Raw genomic sequence first — 17,172 nt, 5'->3', positions numbered from 1 at the left:
GGGGGCCGAGCCGAGCCCGGCCGCCGCGACCATTCTTCGAGACATAGTCGATTATCACTCCCTAGTGGACGTCTGGCGTGACCATCACCCAGATGATACTTCCACGTTTACCTTCGTTCGGGTGGAGGCCCGTCGGTCGCACCGCTCTCGGTTAGACCGTATTTATCTATCCCGTCTCCATCTTTCACAGGCCCACTCCTCCACCATTCGGCCGGCCCCTTTTTCCGACCATCATTTGGTTGCCGTCACGGTCTCCCTCCGTGCAGAGGGACCGGGGCCGGCTTACTGGCACTTTAATAACAGCCTGTTGGAGGACGAGAGCTTTGTGATGTCCTTCCGGGAGTTTTGGCTGGCCTGGCGGGAGCAGTGGCGTGCCTTTCCCTCGGTGCGGCGCTGGTGGGATTTAGGGAAGGTGCGCGCCAAGCTCTTCTGCCGCAACTACACTCGGGGCACCAGCCGACGGAGAAATGCGGCGATAGAGCAGTTGGAACGGGAGGTCTTAGAGCTGGAGAGGCGCCTGGCCGCCAGCCCCGGGGACCCGTCCCTCTGCGGAGCGTGCCGGGAGAAGCGGGAGGAGCTTCGAGCCCTCGAGGACCACCGGGCCCGAGGTGCCTTTGTCCGGTCCCGCATCCGCCTCCTTCAGGAGATGGATCGCGGCTCCCGCTTCTTCTACGCCCTGGAGAAAACGAGGGGGGCCAAAAAAACACGTCACCTGCCTTCTAGCGGAAGACGGCACCCCCCTCACGGATCCGGAGGAGATGTGTGGGAGGGCCCGTGACTTCTACGCAAACCTTTTCTCCCCGGATCCGACCGATCCTGGCGCTTGCGGGGTGCTCTGGGAGGAACTCCCCACGGTCAGCGTGGGCGACCGAGACCGGCTAGAGCTGCCTCTCACCCTGGCCGAGTTCTCGGAAGCCCTCCGTCGCATGCCCACCAATAAATCTCCGGGCATGGACGGGCTGACCGTGGAGTTTTACCGCGCGTTCTGGGACATCCTTGGCCCAGACCTAGTCACTGTCTGGGCTGAGTCCTTGCAGGGCGGGGTCCTCCCTCTCTCGTGCAGACGAGCGGTGCTCGCCTTGCTGCCGAAGAAGGGGGACCTCCGCGACTTACGAAACTGGCGTCCCCTCTCACTCCTTAGCACGGATTATAAAATCGTAGCGAAAGCAATCTCGCTGCGGCTAGGGTCCGTGATGGCGGACGTGATTCACCCAGACCAGACCTATACTGTCCCGGGTCGCAGCATTTTTGACAACCTCTTTTTAGTCCGAGACCTTTTGGAACTCGGGCGGAGAGACGGTCTGTCGTTCGCCCTCCTGTCTCTCGATCAGGAGAAAGCGTTCGATAGGGTAGATCATGGGTACCTCCTGAGCACCCTGCGAGCGTTTGGATTCGGACCTCAGTTTGTGAGTTTTCTCCGGGTGCTGTACGCCTCCGCGGAGTGTCTGGTTAGGCTCAACTGGACCCTGACCGAACCGGTCAGCTTCGGGCGAGGGGTGCGGCAGGGGTGTCCCCTCTCAGGCCAGCTGTACGCTCTGGCGATCGAGCCTTTCCTCTGTCTCCTCCGCAGGAGGTTGACGGGGTTGGTGCTGCGGGAGCCGGAGCTGCGGCTGGTCCTGTCGGCGTACGCCGATGACGTCCTCCTCGTGGTCCAGGACCCGGGCGACTTGGCGCGAGTGGAGGCATGCCAAGCCATCTTTTCGGCAGCCTCCTCCGCCCGAGTCAACTGGGTCAAGAGCTCTGGCTTGGCGGTGGGGGGCTGGCGGCAGGTAAGCCCCCTCCCACCCGCGCTTCAGACCATCCGGTGGAGTGCCGGCCCTCTGCTCTATCTCGGCGTTTATCTTTCTGCCACGCACCCTTCTCCGCCGGAGAACTGGCAAAATTTGGAAGGCGGCGTGATTGAGCGGATCAGGAAATGGACGAGGCTACTCCGATGTCTCTCCCTTCGGGGGAGAGCACTGGTGCTTAACCAACTAGTCCTGTCCACGCTCTGGTACCGGCTCAACACCCTAGCCCCGGCCCCGGGTTTCCTGTCCCACCTCCGGAGATTGATTCTGGAGTTCTTTTGGTCAGGATTGCACTGGGCCCCTGTCGGGGTTCTCCACTTGCCCCTGAAGGAAGGAGGGCAGGGCCTGAAGTGTCTGTACACTCAGGTCCGCGTTTTCCGCCTCCAGGCCCTGCAGAGGCTCCTTTATAGTGCAGGTAGTTCGCCGTGGAGCATATTGGCGCATGCCTTTTTACGCCGCTTCCATGGGCTCCGCTATGACCGACAGCTCTTTTATCTTTGTCCGAGAGGTTTTCCGCGAGACCTCTCCGGGCTGCCGGATTTCTACCAGGACCTCCTCCGGGCCTGGAAACTGTTTTCAACGACCAGGTCCGTGGCGGCCATCGTGGGGGCAGATCTCCTCACGGAGCCCCTGCTTCACAACCCCCAACTTTGTGTGCAGGCGGCGGAGTCCCGCACGGTGCGCCAGAGGTTGGTCCTGGCGGGAGTTACGAGGGTCGGGGACCTCCTGGACTACGACCGGGGGGACTGGCTGGATCCCCTGACGCTCGCTCGACGCATGGGGCTCTCCAGCCTTCGCACCCCCCGGCGCGTGCTTCAGGAGGTGGAGGCCGCTCTGACCCCCGCCGCTCGGGCTTATGTTAGCCGAGCCTTGTGTGAGGGCGCGCCCCGCCCATCCCTTACCCCAGGCCCGCCGGACCTTTCCATCGGGCCCCTACTCTGTCGATCCCAACACACCCCTCATCCTTTCACTGCGAGCCGGCTGCATGAACTGCAACCGGTCGGTTTTCAAGTTGCATCACGGAAATATCTATATACACTCACGCTCCATACCCTTCATGCCCGCACCCTGGTGTCCCGCCCCGATACAAAGTGGCGAGATCTCTTACCACCTTTGGAGGGTGAGCAACCTCGGTGGGCCAGCCTGTACTCCACCTTGGTCCCGAGGCCCGTCGGGGACATCAGTTGGCGGCTCCTTCACGGGGCTGTGAGCACGGGCGTGTTTTTGACACGTTTTACCTCCCTTCCGGAGACTTGCCCTTTTTGCAACGTGAGGGAAACCCTGGCGCACGTCTATTTAGAGTGTGCCAGATTGCAGCCTCTTTTTCGGCTCCTCACAAATATTCTTTTGCGCTTTTGGCTTCATTTTTCTCCCCACCTCTTTATCTATACACTCCCCATCCGTGGCCCCACCAAGTCGCGGGATCTCCTGGTTAGCCTCCTCCTAGCCTTGGCTAAAACAGCCATTTATAAGACCAGAGAGCGGAGGTTGGCTCATGAGGCGTCCTGCGATTGTGAGGCCGTTTTCCGACTCTCAGTACATTCACGTATCCGGGCGGAGTTCCTCTGGGCAGCGTCCACCGACTCCCTTGACACCTTCGAGGAGCGGTGGGCGCTGTCCGGGGTTCTCTGCTCGGTGACCCCGTCCGGTTCCCTCCATCTGACCCTCTGATTGAGGGAAAGAGCGAGAGCCGCCAGTCACAGCCGTTAGTTGCTGTGAATACCATCATTACTGTTTTCTAGGAGGGGTCCTATAATACATGGGTGTACCCCCCTCCCTCCCAACCACCCACCCCGCAGCCGTGCCCATCTTGTCGGGCACTCTCAGGAGAGGGAGGGTCGGTGACCCTGGGCGCGGCGCTAGGTAACTCGAGAGGGTGGAAGACCACGAGTGTCGAGGAAGCCCCCCCGCTCTAGGCCACCAGGTAACTCAGGAGGGTGGAAGACCACGAGTGTCGAGGAAGCCCCCCCGCTCTGGGCCTGGGCTAACCTGAACACCTCTCCCTCCTGAAAGCTGTTGTGTTATACCTTTTGATTGCGTTGTTTTGTTGCTAAGTTTTTTTTTTATCCCTTTGTATTCTTTGTAACTGTTACAAATAAATTTCCTTTCTGTTTCAAAAAAAAAAAAAAAAAAACCCTTCCCTGTTACCTTACCCAGGGAAAAGGGACCTGCTTAGCCTGCTCTCCTCCTACTGCTGCCCTCAGGCCTGGGGTTTTCTTGCTTTTTGCCCCTGCTTCGGCTTCCCCGCCCCCCCGACCGGGCCAGACGCTTTCCCCCTTTCTTTTCTTTTCTTTCTCTGCTGTTGCTAGAGTGCTGGCCGGCTGCTGGCCGGCTGTTAGCCCCCCCGCCGCCCGCCCTCGGACCCTGCTGCCGCTCCAGCTGAACCCCCCCCCCGAGAGGGGGGGCCTGCTGACCCGCTCCCCAGAGTGGGGGAGTGGAAGGACCCAGCCCCCAGACCCAGCCGCTTGCTGTTTGTTTGTGGACCCGTCTCCGGCTGAGAGAATTTCTTATCACCTGCTCCGGCATCCCTGGAATGTTGGAGCTGCGAAAAAGAAAGCCCGGACAAGGAAGGGAAACAGCCGTCTACCGGAGGAACGCCGCCCGGGGAATCTACAAAACGCCATGGAGGGGGCCCAAGACTGAGTAACTTTCGAACCGTGCTCTCGTGGGGGGGGAGGCCTTGACTGTGTCGTGACTGTGTTTGTAGGGACACGGGGTGTGGCATGGAGCTGCCCCCCGATCCATCTGTGTCCCCCCCCCACACACATACTACTATCCTCATCACTGCCCCCTCCGTCATCACTGCTGGCTGTTTAACATCCGCCTCTGGACTTAGCTGCTCGCTCCAATTCCACCATGTGGGCCAGAAGCACCAGCCAACCAAACAGGACTCTCTGGACAAGTGTATGGTGGTTCATGTGCCCCCCACCCCCTCCTGTGGACTGCCCATCCCACAGTCTGTCCCTTTTTACCTGACCCTAACTCCAACTGCCACCGCCCCCGCTGGGGCATCGGCAATGGAGGGCACCGGGGTGACCTCCGCCGCTGCTATGCCCACCGCAGATTCTAGGGGAGCCCCCCCAGCCGGCGGGAAAGGCCCTGCTAAAACCACCAGGCCCCCCGTGGCAGAGGCCACCCCCACTGCTGCGGCCCCGCCACTGACCACGGCGTCCCTCCCCGCTGCTCCCTCCACCGGCTCTGCGGGTGTCCCTCCCTCAGCCCCCAGGATGTATGCCCGGGTGGCGGCAGCCCCTCCCCATCTGCCACCTCATCATCTCTCCTGCCCACCGCCTCCGCCACCATCAACAGCGGCCGGGGCCCCTTCCCCACCATAACAAGGAAGCACGGTGTCCAATGCCTCCTGGTGCCCGCCTCGCCCCACATGGAGACCTACGTGCGGGCGTTGACAAGGGTGGTAGGATCCTTGGCCATTGTGGTGGCCTCCAAAATGTATGGGAAGGTCGTCTTCTTCTTAGCATCGGAGGCTGCTGCCCAGGAAGCGGTGGAGAGGGGCCTGGCGGTGGGGGGGGGTGTTTGTCCCCCTAGAGCCACTAGAGGACCTGGGCGTCCACCTGGTCCTGACCTCTGTCCCTCCTTTTCTCCCCAGTGCTGCCCTGTTACCCACCCTTTCCACACTGGGGAAACCTGTTTCTGTCATCAGCCCTTTCCCGTTGGGCTGCAAGGACTCCGTCCTCCGTCACATCTTTTCCTTCCGCCGGCAAGTGCAGCTTCTACTGCCGTCAGCGGCGCGTGATGGAGAGGCGCTCGAGGGGTCCTTCCTAGTCCCCCACCAGGGGGCCCGTTACCGGGTGTATTTCTCCATGGGGGAAGCCTGGTGCTACTTCTGCCGGGCATCAGGGCATGTCCGGAGGGACTGCCCCTTAGCCCGGCAAGGAGGGGCACCTGGGATCCCCGAGACCCAGCAGGACATTGGCCCCGTCATTGCCGACGTCCCTGGCCGCCCGATACCTGAACCCGCCCCCCCTCCTTCGGACCACCACTTCTCCCGCTCAGGCCCAAGGGGCACCTCCCCTACAACGCCCAGACGAGAGGGAGAGTCCCACCCTCGCTGCTGACAATCTGGCGGGGCCTATGGAAGAGAGCGTGGTAGAGATACCACCAGACATGGGAGAGAGCCTGCCTCAGGGAGAATCCTCCCTCATTTATGCCGCCCCACCGTCCCCCCGCCAGGCCCCTGAGCCATCGCCTTTACCCCCTGACACGACCCCTGCTAACCAGCCCTCAGATGATGCCATGGAGGGCTGGGCCCTAGCCCAGGGGAAGCGAGGCAAGCGGAAGGCTAGAGTTCTGCCTCATCTACCCGAGGCAGAGGCCCCCTGGAAGACCAGGAAGGGGGGAACCGATGCCGAACCTTCCGCTTTGCCCACGAGTGCGTCCCATCCACCAGTGTCAGCTGGGAAAGACATGGTAGCACCGGAAGGGTCCACGGGAGATCCTCCCCTCCGAGACCCTTGAGGAAGCCCCTTCTGTCCTGACACTACCTGAAGCCCCCGTGAACCCCAAGGCAACCATCATGGCGGGTGCCAGTGGGGAGAACCCCGGGGCATCGGAAAGTGTCCTCTCCTCCATGTTCGAGGAGATCGAGGCCCTAGATCTGACCCCGGTCACCCAGGGGGAGGACGACCTTTTGCCAGCAAACCTCGATTTGGGCGACCTCACTCCACCCCTCTTTTCCCCATGCTCCCTCCCCCTAACTGCTGTTTCTGCTCCCACCTCCGAGGAGCCCCTGGACTCCTCCATCAACCCGACCGCTGATGGCACCCTGCTGACAACCACCAAGCCTGCTCAGGTGACAGCCGGTGCCACGCAGCTGGGGCACGAGCCACCAGGGGCACCCCTGTTGGTGCGGAGCAATCGATTTCCTTCCCGGGCGGGGGCCCAACAGAAGCTAATCCACCTCCTGATGCTGTGGCCACTAAATCCACCACAGAGCGCGTGCCCAGTGTCACTGAGAGCTCCCTCCCCACCCCCTTAACCCTTGAGCCTGATTGGGAGGCGCCACCATCCAGCTGCTTGCCTCCCGAAACCCAGAACCTCGCCCGTGCCCCTGCCCCTACCCCTATCCAGTCTACCTCCTGTGATGTTATCGCCGCCCCCGGGGCTGTCTCCTTTCCTTTTCCAACCAATGACCCCCAGGGAGCGGCCTTTGCGTTCTCCTGCCCCCACCCATTAGGGACTATTTTCCTTCCACTGTCCCCTATCGCCCCAGAGCTTGAGGTGGGCCTAGAAGCTCCAGCCCATCAGGCACCCCGTCGGGGATCCGCACCCTGCTTGTCCGTTTTAGTGGACCATGGGACTGCACCAAGGGCCCCGCCAGGGAACAACCGGGAAACCATAACCCCACCCCCCCATGAGCTGCGAGGAGAGCTGCGGAAGTTTTTAGAGGATGTCCGTGGCTCCCGCAACAAGGTGCAGCTTGCTCTCCAGTGATGGGGGGATTTTTTTCAAATCCTCCGGGCCACAAGGGCCCTCATGGGGAAAGGTAAAGGGATGGGGAAGCAGGATGCCGCAGCCTACTGGCGGGTCCGCGTCTTCCGTGACCAATTACTCACCTACAGGATGGGTCAAGGACTGTTGCACAGCCCGCTGGGGGATGCAAGCGTCCCTGCCTGTGAGGAACCCCCAGCCCTCCCCATGGCACATCTCACCATCGCAATGTTGGACACCCGGGGTTGTAGGATGGCTCTCCGCAGGTCCCAGGTGCTCTCCTTCCTTCGGGAGGGAGGGTACTCTGTGATTTTCCTGCAGGAGACCCATACGGATCTGACCGCTGAAGATAGTTGGCGGCTGGAGTAGGGGGACAGGGTCTACTTTAGCCATTCCACGATTCGGCAGGCTGGAGTGGTGACCCTGTTCTCCCCCGACCTACGGCCCGAGGTGCTAGGGGTCGCTGAGGCCGTGCAGGGTCGCCTGCTGCATCTCCGGGTCCATATAGAGGGGCTCGTGGTTAACCTTGTTAACGTCTATGCCCCGACATCGGACCTGGAGCGGCTGCAATTCTATCAGCAGGCATCCGTCTTCCTCGGCACCTTAGATTCTCATGAGTGCCTGGTCCTGGGAGGGGATTTTAATACCACCCTCGAGGAGCGAGACGGCTTGGGGACTGAGCAGTGCCCGGCCGCTGCGGACACCCTCCGGGAGATAGTTGAACATCACTCCCTAGTGGACATCTGGCGTGGAAGCCCATCGGTCGAGCCACTCCCGGTTGGACTGCATTTATCTATCACACTTCCATCTCTCATGAGCCCACTCCTCCAGCATTCGGCTGGCCCCATTTTCTGACCATCACCTAGCCACCGTGACAGCCTCCCTCTGTGTGGAGAGGCCGGGGTCGGCCTATTGGCATTTTAACAACAGCCCGTTGGAGGATGAGAGCTTCGTGACGTCCTTCTGGGAATTCTGGCTGGCCTGGCGAGGGCAGCGGCGTGCCTTTCTCTTGGCGCGACGATGGTGGGACCTGGGGAAGGTGCACGCCCGGCTTTTCTGTCGCAACTACACCCGGGGCACCAGCCGACGGAGAAATGCGGTGATAGAGCAGTTGGAAAGGGAGGTCTTAGAGCTGGAGAGGCGTCTGGCCGCCAGCCCCGAAGACCCGCTCCTCTGCGGAGCGTGCCGGGAGAAGTGGGAGGACAAAGGACCCAGGGCACCTTTGTTTGATCCCGCATCCACATCCTTCGGGAGATGGATCGCGGCTCCCGCTTCTTCTATGCCCTGGAGAAAATGAGGGGAGCCAAGAAACACGTCACCTGCCTCCTGGAAGAAGATGGCACCCCCCTCACAGAACCGCTTCTTCTATGCCCTGGAGAAAATGAGGGGAGCCAAGAAACACGTCACCTGCCTCCTGGAAGAAGATGGCACCCCCCTCACGGAACCGGCGGAGATGTGCGGGAGGGCCTGAGCCTTCTATGAAGTCTTTTCTCCCCGGATCCGACCGACCCTAGCGCTTGCAGAGTGCTTTGGGAGGATCTCCCTATGGTCAGCATGAGCGATCAAGACCGGCTAGAGTTGCCTCTCACTCTGGCCGAGTTCTCGGAAGCCCTCCGTCATATACCCACCAATAAGTCTCCAGGCATGGACAGGCTGACCATGGAGTTCTACCGCGTGTTTTGGGACGTCCTTAGCCCAGACCTAGTCACCGTCTGGGCTGAGTCTCTGCAGAGCGGAGTCCTCCCTCTCTTGTGCAGGTGAGCTGTGCTCACCTTATTGCCGAAGAAGGGGGACCTCCATGATTTACGAAATTGGCATCCCATCTCGCTCCTCAGCACGGACTACAAAATCGTAGTGAAAGCAATCTTGCTGTGGCTAGGGTCTGTGCTGGCGGATGTGATCCACCTAGACCAGACCTACACCATCCCAGACCGCAGTATCTTTGATAACCTATTTCTGGTTCGGGACCTTTTGGCACTCAGGCGTAGAGACGGTCTGTCATTCGCCCTCCTGTCCCTAGATCAGGAGAAGTCGTTCGATAGGGTGGACCATGGGTACCTCCTGAGCACTCTGCAGGTGTTTGGCTTTGGACCCCAGTTTGTGGGTTTTCTCCGGGTGCTGTACGCCTCTGCAGAGTGTCTGGTTAAGCTCAACTGGACCCTGACCAAACCGGTCAGCTTTGGGCAAGGAGTACTGCAGGGGTGTCCGCTCTCGGGCCAGCTGTACGCTCTGGCGATCGAGCCCTTCCTCTGTCTCCTCCGTAGGAGGTTGACAGGGTTGGTGCTGCGGGAGCTGGAGCTGCGGCTGGTCCTGTCAGTGTACGCTGATGACGTGCTCCTCGTGATCCAGGACCCCGGCGACTTGGCATGGATGGAGGCTTGCCAGGCCATCTATTCGGCAGCCTCCTCTGCCCGGGTCAACTGGGTCAAGAGCTCTGGCTTGGCGGTAGGAGACTGGCGGCAGGCGAGCTCCCTCCCACCCGTGATTCAGACCATCCGGTGGAGCGCGGGTCCGCTGCTCTACCTCGGCATTTACCTTTCTGCCACGCATCCCTCTCTGCCGGAGAACTGGGAAAATTTAGAGGGTGGGGTGATAGAGCGGCTCCGGAAATGGACGGGACTACTCCGATGTCTCTCGCTCCAAGGGAGAGCGCTGGTGCTTAATCAACTAGTCCTGTCCATGCTCTGGTACCGGCTCAACACCCTGGTCCCGGCCCCGGGTTTCCTGATCAACCTCCGGATATCGATTCTGGGGTTCTTTTGGTCAGGAACACACTGGGCCCCTGTAGGGATTCTTCATCTACCCCTGAGGGAAGGAGGACAGGGCCTGAAGTGTCTACACACTCAGGTCCGTGTCTTCCACCTCCAGGCCCTACAGAGGCTCTTCTATGGTGCAGGCAGTTCGGCGTGGAGCATATTGGCACACGCCATCTTGTGCCGCATCCGAGGGCTCCGATACAACCGGCAGCTCTTTTATCTCCGTCCGGGAGGTCTTCCGCAAGACCTCTCCGGGCTGCTGGTCTTCTACCAGTATCTCCTCTGGACTTGGAAACTGTTTTTAACGACCAGGCCCGTGGCGGCCACCGAGGGGGTAGATCTCCCCGCGGAGCCCCTGCTACACAACCCCCAGCTCCGTGTGCAGGTGGCGGAGTCCCGATATGTGTGCCAGAGCTTGATCCTGGCAGAAGTCACGAGAGTTGGAGACCTTCTGGACTACGACCGGGGAGACTGGCTGGATCCCCTGACACTCGCCCGGCGCATGGGGCTCTCCAGACCTCGTACCCCCGGCGCGTACTTCAGGAGGTGAAGGCAGCTTTGCTGCCCGCTGCTTGAGCTTACCTCGACCGGGTCCTGCTCGAGGGCACATCCCGCCCACCCTCTACCACAGGCCCGCCGGACTTTTTAATTGGACCCCTGCCCCGCAGATCCAATTGACCCCCCCACCCCTTCACTGCAAGCCAGCTGCATGAACTGCAGCTGGTACGCTTCCAAACCGTGCCAAGGAAACATCTATACACGCTCGCGCTCCACACCCTTCACGCCCTCACCCTAGTGTCCCGCCCCGACACAAAGTGGCGAGACCTTCTGCCACCTTTGGAGGGTGAGCAGCCCCGGTGGGCCAGCCTATACTCCACCTCGGTTCCGAGGCCCGTCGGGGACATCAGTTGGCGGCTCCTTCATGGAGCTGTGAGCACAGGCACGTACTTGGCGCAGTTCACCCCCATCCCAGATACTTGTCCCTTTTGTGGTGTGAGGGAAACCCTGGCGCACGTATATTTGGAGTGCGCCAGGCTGCAGCCCCTGTTCCAGATCCTCACAAATCTCCTATTACATTTTTGGTTGCATTTTTCCCCTCACCTTTTTATTTATGCACTCCCCATCCGTGGCCTCACAAAGTCGCGGGATCTCCTAGTTAACCTCCTCCTGGCCCTGGCTAAAACGGCCTATCCATAAAACCAGAGAGAGGAGGTTGGCCGATGGAGTTTCCTGTGACTGTGGGGCCGTTTTCCGATCCTCGGTCCGTTCACGTATCCGGGCGGAGTTCCTCTGGGCGGCGTCCAACGACTCCCTTGATGCTTTTGAGGAGCGGTGGGCACTGTCTGAGGTTCTCTGCTTGGTGTCCACGTCCGGGTTCCTAGATAGATCCCTGGAAAGTCACAAAAGGGTCAGCCCAACCAGCCCTTGGGCAGAAGCTGAATAAGCCACATCATAGCCAGCCCAATTACTGACACTGTGTTATTAGTGTTACCACAGGACCCAAATGAGACCTGGGACCCATCGTGCCAGGCACTGCCCAGACACACAGCCAGAGACAGGCCCTGCCCCAGCTGAGATTGGGGCCCCGTTGTACTGGGTGCTGCCCTGCCCCAAAGAGCTCAGAATCTCAATTGCCAAAAGGCAGGAGGAGAAACAGGCATGGAAGGGGTTCGTGACTTGCCCAAGGTCACACAGAGCCTAACAGAGCTAAGAAGAAAACCCAGGTGTCCTGAACAAGAGATGGAGCATCCCATACACCCCTCTTCATGCTGATCCAATGTTCATTCCCCTCCCACTGAAGAGTCCTCTTTCCTTCTAACCTGAACTATGCAGACTTCCTCTGCCAAAAGTTGGCTTTTGCTCTGCCTGGGTACTGTCTGCTGGGTTCAAAGCCCTCTGCTCCCCAAAATCTCCCCCTGCCCCCAGGAGGGGCTGATAGTCACCCCTTAACCTTCTTTGGGAGTGCCAGATTTCCCAGTTTTACCTGGAAGCCAATTAGCCCTAAGTGCCGCGTTTCCCAGTAGATAAGACGAGCCTGTGCAATTTACCGAGCCACCGCCCTGCGGATTTGAGTGATTCGTTCCAAGGCCTTGCGTGATTGTTTTGTTGGCATTGGAGTGGGATTAGCCCTGAGCCCGGGTGGGAGGATGAATCATGGCACCGATCACCTTTTCCAGTGGCCGGGATTGCTGGGGGTTGGTGGATGGCTACGTGTGGGCTTGTGGAGAGTGGAACACGCTGACTGGAGAGGGTTACTTATCAAAGCAGAAGAAAAAAAGGGGGGATTTGTAGAAATTTTGGGGATAAATTGGGCAGAGCTACAAGAGAACATGAGCGGACAGCATGGGACTCTGGGATCCAGGTGCAAGCCAACTGTCCATGGTCTCCCTGTGTGACACTATAAAGGAACGGCTCAGAGGGGACTTGATCCCGGTCCATCAGGGTCTCCCTGGGGAGAAGATTTCAGGGAGCAGAGGGTTCTTTAACCCAGCTGACAACAGCAGAGCAAGATCCAGCAGCTGGGAGCTGAAGCCAGACCAATCCAGACTGGGAATAAGGGGAACTGGCCCCAGGAATGACTTTCCAGGGATGGGGTGGATTCTCCATCCCTTGGGGGTCTTTCCATAGAGATCAGGCATCTCTCTCTAAAAGCTCTGTTTTAGTTCACCCACCAGATATTGGCTTGAAATTTATGATGGGCGTGGGGGGGTTAAGGGCACACTGCAAAGGGGCAGCCTTAGTTCACTCTAGTTCAACCCCCAGATCTGGGCTGGAGGCAGGGGTCCCTGAGGGAGGTTCTCTGGCCTGGTCCATGCAGGAGGGCAAGCTGGCTGGGCAGAATGGTTTCTTTGGTTCTCAAAATCTATGACTCTACCAAGGGGACAATGATAAGGGTGCAAGCACAAGCAGGTGTATTATGGTAGCATTTAGTGACAGCAGTCATAGCTCTGTTGTACCAGGTGCTGTACAAAATGAGAAACACTCCCTGACCTGAAGAACTTACCTTCTGAATAGACATGGGTAGGAAGGGAAAGTGAGGCACAGGGAGATGAAGGGACTTGATCAAAGTCACAGGGCTGGGAATAGAACCAAGGAGAGCTGTGTCCGAACCTACTGCTCTGACCTTCAGCACCACACTACGGAAAGGATTACCCTACTTCTTGAGAGCACAGCTGTTTCCAGATCTGGGTTTAAAATTTTCCTTAACAGCCTAAGTCCTATTTTCCAAAGTGATTTAAAGCCAGATTGGGAAAGGTGTTTAGGTGCTTAATTCACGGCGCGTTCAGGCTCCTGGGTCAGTTAGGTGCATTGGGAAAAAAGGAGAACTACACCCTGAAACGCCTCAGGTGGTAGTGCTCAGCAAGGATAGATGAGGGCACCCTGAGTTGGTACTTAAATCTGCCCCTTTGTCTGTGGGGGGCTGGTGGGAAATTTTCCAAAAAAACATTCTTTCCATCAGAAAAATCCCATTTCCACCCTTTGGATGCAATTGTGTTTAGAAAAGAAAAATGGAAAGAAAAAAAAAGCGGTTTGATGGGGTTGAAAGGGAACTCTTTGCTCTTTCATTTTCACGTGACCTTTCCTTTCAAAATCGAGCTGATTTTAGATTTGACTATAAATAAGACTAAGATTTTGTCCTGAGTATTTTTAGTAAAAGTCACGGACAGGACGCAGGCAATAAAAAATAAATTACGGAAGCCCAAGCCCCGCTGCCCAGGGCCGATAGCTGGAGTCCTGCTGTGCAGGACTGAAGTTGCAGAAGTCACATAAAATCACGGAAGCCGTGACTGGCTCATAGCCTTAACCCTCAATGTTCACACACTGTAAACTAAGGGGGAAAGTCAGAATCGGAGTGGAACTTTTTGATTTTTATCTCAGCAGAACCGAACCGGATATCAGCATTTCCGTGGGGAATCAGAAGAAAAATTTCTCGGTCTCAGTAGTGAGACATAATGTTCCAGCCAAACCAAATTGAAATTTCATGTTTCCATAGGGAGTTTTCTTGTTTTTGCTCCGATTCGGAATGAAAACCGGTCGGGATTTGCCTTGGGTTGGATAGTCTGGCTTTTGGCCAGCTCTAATCAGGATCCCACTTTTGGAATATTTTAACCCAGATCTTGAATCAGCTGCTGCCTAGAGCAGTGCTTCTCAAGCTATCTGATGTGGGGGACCGGCAATTTTTTCCCCAATATGCATGCAGACCAGCAGCCGATGGTTCGCGGACTGGCACTGGTCCGCGGACCACCACTTTGAGTAGCACTGGCCTAGAGCATTCAGATATTTCCTTGCAGTAGGCGGGATGTTGAACCCAGAACTCCTGGTCTAGGAAAGGATGAGGTGTGGGTGAATGTATGGGGCTGGGGAATGAGAATAGACACTATTGCATATTACCCTGGCCTTGATCCATTGCTCACTAGAGTGAGTGGGCATCTAATCTCACTCCTGTGTGATTCAGTCCCTTGTCTGTTGCTTCCCTGCCCAGATAACAGAGACATAAAGGATCTGTGTGGAGCAGCTGGTGGGCGTATTTCTGCTTCCCCATACTGGGCCCTAATTCAAACTGGCCCCTCCCAGTCATTATGAGAGCTGCCCTGAGGGAGTTCTGTGTTATTCTTGTGACATCTCGCTGAGATGTGTCACTTGTAATGACATTCCCGGTGTCCTGTCACAGTTGAGCTAAGGTGTTAGGTGTTAGGTCAAACTCAAGGCAGCTCCCTGGGTCCCAGGCTCCCTGCAGACCCAGGCAGTGTTACTGAGTCAGGTACACTGAGGGAAGCTCCCCTCTCTCAGCGATGGGTTCAGGCTCTCTGCAGATTCAGGCTGCGTCACTGTGTTAGTTACACTCAGAGCAGCTCCCCCTTCTTGGAGCAATGGGCCAGGGGGATAAGGGGCATTTGCCACTGCATAAGCCCCCTGGGAGTGGTCAGGCCCCAGTGAGGGGTGGGGTCATAGTGAGGGGATGGAACTTTTTTTAGCAGAAGGAGTTGTTGCTTGCACATTCCTGCATCCAGCCCATATCTGATGGTCTAACTAGTGTGGTGCTTTTAGAAAGAGACGTCCATTTTCCAAGTGATGGAGAATCCACCCTGTCTCTAAGGATGTTGTCCCACTAGTTAATTGGATGACTTTGGGGTAGTTCTGGCCCTGCATTGTGCCTCAGTTTCCCCATCTGTACAGTGGGGATAATGACATAGCACTCCTTTGTACAGCACCTGGAGATCTACTCATGAACAACCAGGTATTATTACTAAGGTGTCCTCTAGGGTCAGGTTCCTTGGGTTGATGGGGAAACTCCAGGCCTGGCTGGCCTGGCCTTGACATGAGCAGAATGGACTCAGAGTTAGGGCTGGGCTGGAAATGTTTCTCCTATCCTGTGAGAATTTGCAAGATTGCAACATTGCCCCCCAAATTGGGCCAAAAAGTCAAATTTTCAACAAGCTTTTCAAACAAACACACTGGAAACCATTTCAGCTTGGGTCAACGGAAACGGTTTGCGGTGATTGTTTCGAAACGTGTTTTGATTTCAACTGTTTTCCATGGTTTTAGCCTTGTCTGTTTGTTTTCCGGCTCAATTAAATCCAAGTTCAAAAGGTAAAATTGTTTGGAGCCGAAAAACCCAACACTTCTTGTTTAGAAAAATGTCAAAACTGAGCCATTCGGTCTTTCCAAATCAGGAGGTTTGCCCCCAATCTCACTTTTAATGAACCAGTGGTCTTTTTTTTTTTTTTGCAGTGCAAAAAATCCCTCTCCAGCTGCCCCTTCTGCACCTCCTCCTGTGCCTGGCTGGCCCCGATGGCTTGTAGAATTGAAGAAGGAAGAGCATGTGACTTCTTCCTTCTTGGAAGGATTAAGAATGAAGACTGACACACCCTGTCACTAGCAGCAGCTTCCTGCTGCCTCAGGCAGGACTGAAATGAGATTGGAGCTGGTTCCTTAGGAGCTGCCTTGCACTAGGGCTGTTGCCTGACCCAAAGGGATTAATTTGCGGGGAAGGGCAGAACACAATTATCCGCCCTGCTCCTGCTCCCTGGGCCAATCCGCCCTTTACGCACAGCTCCTGGAGGCGTTGGGAGGTTCCTACCTGGAGATCTTGATATTGTGCGAGCCTCAGATTGGGGGGCAGATTTGACAGCCCAGATCTCTCTTGGCCGGCCAGGAAGTCATGTTATAAAGCTACACCGCTCCGGTCTCCGTCCACAGGTCACACGAGGCTGCTGACGCCAGAGCTGCAGGTAATTCGCAGGCCCAGCCCTCCTGGTTCGCTTCTCTTTTGTTCTGCTGCACGGGGGCCTCTTTCTGACCTGTCAGGGCATGTTTGAGCTACGATTGAAAATGAAATGTGGGATCACGACACGCAGGGTGTTGATGATGTGGTTTTTGGGGGGAGGGGCTGGGTTTTCATCCAGGGGTGCCACTCACTTCTCGGTGTCGGATTCTCACCCTCTGGCATGAGCGCCGGGGCCGAATTGGAGTGACTCCACTGGCGGCAATGGGGCCGATTCCCCCTCGATGACCCCGAGTAAATCAGAAGTGACTCCACTGGTGTCAATGGGGCCAATTCCCCCTCGATGACCTGGAGTAAATCAGGAGTGACTCCAGTGGCGTCAATCTGGCCAATTCCTCTCTCACTCTCCCTGGTGTAAATCGGGAGTGACTCCATTGGTGTCAATGGGGCTGATTCCTCCCTCGCTGACCCGGTGTAAATCAGGAGTGACTCCATTGGCATCAATGGGGCCAATTCCCCTTTCACTCACCCTGATGTAAATCAGGAGTGACTCCACTTGTGTCAAGCTGGCCAGTTCCCCTCTCACTCACCCAGTGTAAATCAGGAGTGACTCCATTGGCATCAATGGGGCCAATTCTGCTCTTGCTCGTGCTGGTGTAAAGTAGGAGTGACTCCACTGGTGTCAATGGGGCCAATTCCCCCTCGCTGACCCGGAGTAAATCAGGAGTGACTCCCCTGGTGTTTACGCCCACGAAGGGAGCGTGCCGCCCATTGGCGCCATGCACGCAGTCAGGCCTCGGGGTGGAGGGGGGGTCAACCAGACCTATAGCGTCCCTCACACTCTTTTCCCATTGGTCAGCGCTGAGACGCTCTGGCAGGAACCAATCAGAGCATGGGATTCCTTGAGGGTGGCAGGTCAGCAAAGGTGATGGGCGGGGCTCAGGGGGTGGAGCCT

The 17,172-nt window shown here is 57.4% G+C and overlaps 1 protein-coding gene across 1 annotated transcript in view; it reads left to right on the top strand.

Annotated features, from left to right (window-relative positions):
• The window catches only part of LOC311512559 (trypsin-like), a 31,731-nt gene that overhangs the window by 3,765 nt on the left and 10,794 nt on the right, over positions 1-17,172 (top strand). The window contains exon 2 of the mRNA XM_084613832.1: positions 15,725-16,224. The gene's annotated coding sequence lies outside the window, so the exon portion shown is untranslated. The remainder of the gene's footprint in view (positions 1-15,724; positions 16,225-17,172) is intronic.

This window comes from Lepidochelys olivacea, assembly GCF_965140295.1.
Source record: "Lepidochelys olivacea isolate rLepOli2 genome assembly, chromosome: 24".
Classification (NCBI taxonomy): Eukaryota; Metazoa; Chordata; order Testudines; family Cheloniidae; genus Lepidochelys; species Lepidochelys olivacea.
This window is presented reverse-complemented; position numbering and strand designations above follow the sequence as displayed.